This window comes from Rhinopithecus bieti, unplaced genomic scaffold (genome assembly GCF_001698545.2).
Source record: "Rhinopithecus bieti isolate Rb0 unplaced genomic scaffold, ASM169854v2 scaffold_20310, whole genome shotgun sequence".
Taxonomy (NCBI): Eukaryota; Metazoa; Chordata; class Mammalia; order Primates; family Cercopithecidae; genus Rhinopithecus; species Rhinopithecus bieti.
Window position 1 is genome coordinate 1,375,774 of NW_016810331.1, and position 8,076 is coordinate 1,383,849.

Sequence of the window (8,076 nt, forward strand, 5' to 3'; positions counted from 1 at the left end):
GAATATTATGAAAGGGAGTTGATGCTTGGAAGAAGGCAATGACTTTAGATAAGTGTCTCATTTTTAGACAACTGAGGGGATTCTGCAGCATGTGAGGCAGCTAAAATTCCAAGAGAAAATCTATAGTATTTCTGGCATGAAGAACCAGAGGAAAAATTTAGGCAACAACAGTCTCTGGAAAGTTAAGGAGAAATCTCAGATAGCAGAGAGCCAGAAAGGGAATCTCCAAATTGTTTGTATAAACTCTGCCCAATTGAGCCATATATATGTGAGGCAGACTCTGAGAAGCTCAACTAGTAATACAAGAAGTGAACTGAGATTTGAGTTGCTATCAAACATACAGAGTTTTTACTTTGAGTCTAGTCATATTATTGCCTTGTAAACAAACCCAAACAATCCATACTCTTTGAAAGACTAATGATAAAACCCAGAGAGATTCCATAACATAATATTCACAATGTCCAGGATAAAATCCAATATTGTTTGACTGCAAAGATTCAGGCATATGTGACCCATTCTCTAGGGAAAGAAAATCAGCAGAGACCATTCCTGGCTGTTGAAATTATCAGGCAAACTGTATAAAGCAGCAACTATAAAAATCCTCAATGCTGTAAAAGAAAATATACTCAGAACTGACAAAGGCAGAGGAAATTTCAGCAGAAGAATAAGAACTCAGAAATATGGAAATTCTAGAACTAAAAAATCAAATAAATTAAAAATTCACTAGATAGTCTTAACAATTGAATGGAGATGACAGGAAATTATAGTTATCTTAATGATTGATTAATGGAAATTATGCAATATGAAGAACAGAGAAAAAAGATGAGGAAAAACTGAACAGAGCCCCAGAGAACTGTGGAGAAATAATGATATCCAACATATGCATAACTGGGGTCCCAGAAGTAGAGGAGAGAAGTAATAGACAGAAAACATTACTTAAAGGCAATGTGCTGGGCGTGTTTGCTCATGCCTGTAATTGCAACAATTTGGGAGGCTGAGATGGGTGGATCACTTGAGCTCAGGAGTTCAATACCAGGCCTGGGCAACATGGCAAGACCCAGTCTCTACCAAAAATAGAAAAAATTAGCTGGGCATGGCAGCGCATGTCTGTAGTCCCAGCTACTTAGGAGGCTGAGGTGGGAGAATCACCTGAGCCTGGGAGGTTGAGACTGTAGTAAGCTGTGATTCCTCTGGGCAACAGAGATTCTGTCTCAAAAAAAAAAAAAAAAAAAAAAAAGTCATAATGCTAGAAAAGTTTCCATATTTGATAAAACATACAAATTTACAGATTCAAGAGTTTCAATAAATCCCAAGTAGGATAAATTGACAGAAAAACATGCCTAAGCATATCACAGTCAAACTGATGAAAACCAAAGATGAAGGGAAAGTCTTGAAAACAGACAAAAATGATACATGGTATATGGGAAGCAATTATTCAAATGACTGATGACTTTATCAAACAATAGAGTCCAAAAGGTGGTGAAATAACATATGTAAGGTGCTGAAAGAAAACAAAAAATCTGTCAATCCAGAATTTTTTATCCAGATACAATAATAGGAGTAATAACAACACAAAAACATTTTCAGATGAAAGAAATGAAGTTTATTGCCAGCAGAACTAGCAATGCTAAATTTCAAGAAATATTTCAGTTATAAAAATGCTAAAGGAAGTTTGTCATGCTTAAAGGAAATGATACCAGATCTTTCTGAAGGAGAGAAGAACATAAGAAATAGTTAAAATAATAGATAAATTTCCAAGTCTATATTTTCCTGCTAATTACTTGAAAGTACATATTCTTATTTAAGACATAAATTATAAGAATGATTTGTGTTGGTTATAAATCCATATATATATATATCAACTATAGGATCAAAGCTGAAGATTGTCAATGTACCTATATTACTGCAAAATGTCTATATTAAAAGAGTTACAATAATAACTCTAGTCTTTTGGATTTCCTCTGAGAAATTATAGCAGCTACAAATAAAGGCAAATTTTGTCTTTTTCTTTATAATTTTCATACTTACTATTTATTTTTCCTGCCCTATTGAATTGAGTAGGGCATTCAATATAATGTTAAATACAAATTTTGGTAACTAGAAAGTTCTTGACATGAATAAAAATTTTCTAAATTTCAAACCTAAGTGCAACATTTGTGTAGACTTGTGGTGAGGTATTTTAGTTTAAGAATTTTCCTATTCCTATCTAGTTTCCAAATATATTTTAATAATAAAAATATGTTGAATTTCAACTAGTTTTTTGTTTGTTTGTTTGTTTTTGTTTGTTTGTTTTTGAGACAGAGTCTGGCTCTGTTTCCCAGGCTGGAATGCACTGGTGCAATCTCGGCTCACTGCAACCTCCCCGTCCCGTGTTCAAGTGATTCTACCTTCTTCAGCCTCCCGAGTAGCTGGGATTACAGGCGCCCACCACTACCCCAGCTAATTTTTGTATTTTTAATAGAGACAGGGTTTCACCATATTGGCGAGGCTGGTCTTGAACTCCTGACCTCAAATGATCCACTACATGGTTTGTATAGTGTATTACTTTTACAAACATATAAATTTGATTTGCTTTTTAAAAATTATATTTTAAGGATTTTTGCATGTATGTACACACATGAGATTTATCTGTAACTTTCTTCTATGGTATTAATCCTGTCTCTTTTGGGTATCAAGGTTTTAACTAATACCCCAAAATGGTACTTTTTTCTTCTCTTCCAACTCAGAAACAGTTAGTAAAAGAGAAATTATCTATTCCACCAATGTGGTAAAACTCTCCTTTAAAATGCTCTGGGTCTGATGACTCCTAGAGATGAAGATTTGACTACTAATGTACTTTTAAAATGGATTATTGATTTATTCAGTTATAAATTTATTCTATAGTCAATATTGGTGATATGGTTTGGATCCGTGTCCCCACCAAATCTCATGTTGAAATACAATCTCCATTGTTGGAGGTGGGGCCTGGTGGGAGGTGATTGGCTCATGGGGGAAGAGTTCTCATGAATGGTTTAGTTTCAAGTGTTTATAGCAATGCAAGAACAGGCAAATACAATTGCTAATTTTATTTTCTAAAAGTTATTTGATGAAGTTTAAAATTTATTTTCATAAAATTGTTTATTGAACTATTTCAATTAAAATTTTTATGCCTATAATCGTGGCTCCCTTTTATTCTTAATATTATTAATATGTGTTTTCTGATTTTTTCTTAACCAGTCTTTCAAGTGATTTATCATGATCATTTTCAAATAATTTCAAATTAGATTACCTTATGTTACATGTTTGCTATTATTTCTTATCCTTATTATTTCCTTCTCCTTCTTATGTATAGTCTTCCCACCAAGCATCTAAGTTGAATGCTTAATGCTTAACCTATGTATATTTCATCTTACATGTTTTATACATTAATACATTTAACATTATAATTTTATACTTGGCCGGGCGCGGTGGCTCAAGCCTGTAATCCCAGCACTTTGGGAGGCCGAGACGGGCGGATCACGAGGTCAGGAGATCGAGATCATCCTGGCTAACACGGTGAAACCCCGTCTCTACTAAAAAATACAAAAAACTAGCCGGGCGAGGTGGTGGGCGCCTGTAGTCCCAGCTACTCGGGAGGCTGAGGCAGGAGAATGGCGTGAACCCGGGAGGCGGAGCTCGCAGTGAGCTGAGATCCGGCCACTGCACTCCAGCCCGGGCGACAGAGCGAGACTCCGTCTCAAAAAAAAAAAAAAAAAAAAAAAAAAAAAAAAAAAAAAAAAAAAAATTTATACTTAAATACTTTTGTGGCTTCATCTCATAAAATTTTATATGTAGTTAATTCATTATTATTGTTTAGTTCTAAACAGTACTCATTTTTATTGTGAATTTCTGTTGTACTTATGAGTTAATTTGGGGCACTTAATGTTTCTAATCACACATTTTTTGGTGCCATCTTTATATATTTTTACAAAATTTGATTACATTTTGATGAGAAAATGTGGTTTATATTATACTAAATCTTTGATCTTCATTGAGATTTCCTTCGTAACCCAAAACATCACTATTAAAAAATATTTGATGTAAAAAGAGTGTATATTGCTAGTTCTTTGAGTGCAGAATTATACACAACCATTTCTTTCTATCCCCCTTCTGTCACTTCTTACTCGTTTTTTCTTAATTCATATTTTGCCTGGCATTAACATTGCTGTAATAGGTTTGTCTTTAACATATATGTTTCCCTGGCATATTATTTCTCCTTTATTTTTAATCCTGTAGGATCTTTTATTTTAGATGTTCTCATACAAGTAGCATATAGCAGGAGTTTTTATTTTATTTTATTTATTTTCAAAAACAGGGTCTTACTATTTGCCCAGGTTGGAGTGCAGTGGTGTGATCATAGCTCACAGTATCCTCTGCCTACCCTGAGCTCAAGCTATCCTCCTGCCTCATCCTCCTGAACAGCTAGCACACGGCTGTGCACCACCACACCCAACTAATTTTTAATTTTTGGTAGAGAAGGAGTCTTGCTTTGTCTTCTAGTCTGGGGGATCCTCCTGCCTTGGCCTCTCAAAGTGCTGGGATTGTAAGTGTGAGCCACCACCCCTGGCCTATTTTTAAAATCATTGGATAATCTGTACCTTTGAATATGTGGATAAATCCTTTTACATTTAATGTACTTACTGATACATTCTTTACACCCTATTTTGAATTTCTTTCTTTCTTTTTTATTTATTTATTTATTTTTTTGAGACAGAGTCTTCGTTCTGTAACCCAGGTTGGAGTACACTGATGCAATCTCGACTCATTACAACCTCTGCCTCCTGGGTTCAAGTGATTTTCCTCCTTCAGCCTCCCGAGTAGCTGGAATTACAGGCGTGCACCACCACGCCCAGTTAATTTTTGTGTTTCTTTTGTGGAGAAAAGAAAAGTTTCACCATGTTGGCCAGGTTGGTCTCGAATTCCTGACATTAAGTGATCCCCCTGCCTTGGCCTCCCAAAGTGCTGGGATTACAGGCATAAGCCACCACACCAGCTTGAATTTTCTTTATATCATCTTTATCTGCCTTTTTGTTTTTACTTTTCTGCTCTCTATTGGATGGACAAAGTTTTCTAGAGTCCTCCCTTTTAATCTGTACTGATTTGGAAGCTACACATTGTGTTTCCATTTTTCTTAGCTGTACATTTTTCTGTTTCCATTATTTAGTTATTTTAATTTTTTTTTTTTTTTTTTTTTTTTTTGAGACGGAGTCTTGCTCTGCCGCCCAGGCTGGAGTGCAGTGGCCGGATCTCAGCTCACTGCAAGCTCCGCTTCCCGGGTTCACGCCATTCTCCTGTCTCAGCCTCCCGAATAGCTGGGACTACAGGCGCCCGCCTCGTCTCCCGGCTAGTTTTTTTTTTTTTTTTTTTTAGTAGAGACGGCGTTTCACCGTATTAGCCAGGATGGTCTCGATCTCCTGACCTCGTGATCCGCCCGTCTCGGCCTCCCAAAGTGCTGGGATTACAGGCTTGAGCCACCGCGCCCGGCCTATTTTAAATTTTAACCAACACCCTTGGCTGTACATTTTCTAACATAGTGTTTCCTTCCTGCCCGTGAATGTGACATGGGCACATATCAACCATCCATGGAATATTGTATCCATCTTAGCATTGGTTTAGTTTCTGTTTTAAAAAATATTTTTTCACTTAATGGTTAAATATGTTTACTAAAACATTTTACCTTTTTTCCTAATCATCTTTACTTTTAAAATTCTATATACATATATCTCTGAGTTTACTATTTTTCCCCCTGAAATAATCCTTTAATTATTTTCTTAGTGAGGGTCTATGGGTATTTAACTCTTGCTTTTTCTAAACACAGATTTCCCCCCCCATGAGTCTTGAGTTGATAGTTTATCTGTGTATAAAACTTCAGGTTGAGAGTTACAAATTTTTCTTATCAAGTTGAAGATATAATTTCATTGTCTTCCATCATTTATTGTTGCTCATGAGAAGTTCCAATGTTGTTCTAACTGTAATTCTTTTGCAGATAATCTGTCTTTTCTCTCTGGTAGCTGTAAACATTTTCTTTTTATTCCTCATGTTCTGCAGTTTTACTGTGACAATTCTGGGAATGGTTTTACCATTATTTATCCTGATGGGTAGTTGGGTTGTACTGTCCATTTGAGGATTCATGTCTTTCTTCAAATCTGGAAATGTTTAAATTCTGAATAATGCTTTTTCACTATTTTGTCTGTTACCTTGTTGGAGAATTCCTGTTGGACACTTAAATCCTCTCAGTCATTCTCTATGAATGTTAATGCATGTAATCTTTCTGCACAGTGTTCTGGGCAGATTCCTAGCAGTTCTGTGCGTCTCTCTGTGTCAGATCTGGGCATATATCATTCATTGAGGGTTTTTTGTTTCTTTTTTAACTCAATGCCTTAATTTTTGTTTTCATTTACGTCTGCTTTTATATTAATTTCTCACACTTTTAAAATGCAAGTTATTCATTTATCTCATTGGGCGACTGAACATAACTATTTTGAAGCTTTGCCAGCTGGATCCACACACTTAATTTCCTCTGGGGCATATTCATGTTTTGAAGGTTGATTTTGTTGGCTGTCTTTCTCAGCATTAGATTTCTTCCTCTGTTTTGGAATTTTGCTTTGCAGGCTTATTTTGAGTGGGAGGCTTTTGTTTTTGTTTTTCTTCTTTCTGTTTCTTTCTGTGTTCACCCCTGCTGGGCCAGGGGTTTTGTGGTCACCTTTGTGCAGCTATTCAGGCCTCCCCGCCCTAAACCTGGCGGTGCTGCAGTGCTCCTGTCCCACAGTGGCTTTGGGGATACACTGTGGCTTCCTTCCTGTCTTGATCGGACACTGTGTTTCTGTCTTATTCTTCCTTCCTAGGTTTGTAGCTTATTCAAAACTCTAGCTCCCAGGGAAGGGTTAGTCACAGCTTTCAGTTTGTTTTATGGGTGGGTATTGGGAGCGGGGGTGGGAGTTGGTGGGTGATGCTAGTCTCAGATTCTTGAGTGGAGTAATTGTATCCTCTTTATCCCACTGGAATCAAACTGCAGACTGTCACAGCCTCCTTCCAGAACAGCTGTCTAGCAGGACCCCGGCTCCAGCAGAGCCCACTGACTTGGTTTCTCCTCTGTTTCTGGTTCATGGGGAGATTTATCTTGTTATTTGAATTTCATTATGCTTTCAGTGTTCTGTGTTTCTATTTAATCTATTTTTTTTTTTTTCCTCTGTATTTGGACTGGGGGAGGCATGTCCCATAAATAGGTCTTAATTAGGAAATGTGATAAATAGAATTACGTTTTAGAAAGAGCTCTCTGGGCAGGGTGCCATGGTTCATGCCTGTAATTCCAACACTTGGGAGGCTAGGTGGGAGGATTGATTGAGGTCAGGAGTTTGATTTCAGCCTGGGTAACATAGTGAGACCCTCAACTCTACAAAAATTTTTAAAGAAATAGCTGGGCATGGAGGCATGCACCTGTCCCAGCTACTCGGGAAGCTGAGGTGGGAGGATTGCTTGAGCCCAGGAGTTCGCAGCTGCAGTGAGTGCTATTTGTGCTTCTGCACTCCAGCCTGGGCAACAGAGCAAGACCCTGTCTCTAAATTTAAAAAAGAAAAAAAAAGGTGGCAGAACAGTTTCCCCTCTAATTTACTACAAAATTCCAAATCTTTTCCAGCTGAGAAACAATTACTACTCCGCTGGGTAGGAATTTACATTTGCAGAGCCCCTCACATGGGGTTTCCTATGATCCCCAGAGAGACCCAGGAGGGAACAAGGGCACATACTGTCATCTCACTTTCGAAAAATGAGAAAACTTGGTTGGGTAAGACGTTCAGAGCCACAGAGCCAGTGGGTGTGCAGGACAGCAGTAAGCTCCAACCTCTGGAGGGTCTCTCCCCACAAGTCTTGCAGGTCAGTGTCTTGTTTTGGAGCAGATTAAGTGGGTAAAATTTGGGATCACTTGGTAGGATGAGGGGAGACTCAACTCTTTTTCCCATGAAATCTGGTAACTGGTTCAGTAACAGTGAAGGAAGGAGGGAAGGAGGAAGGGAGGGAAGAAGGGAAGGAGGGAAGGAGGAAGGGAAGGAGGGGGGGAGA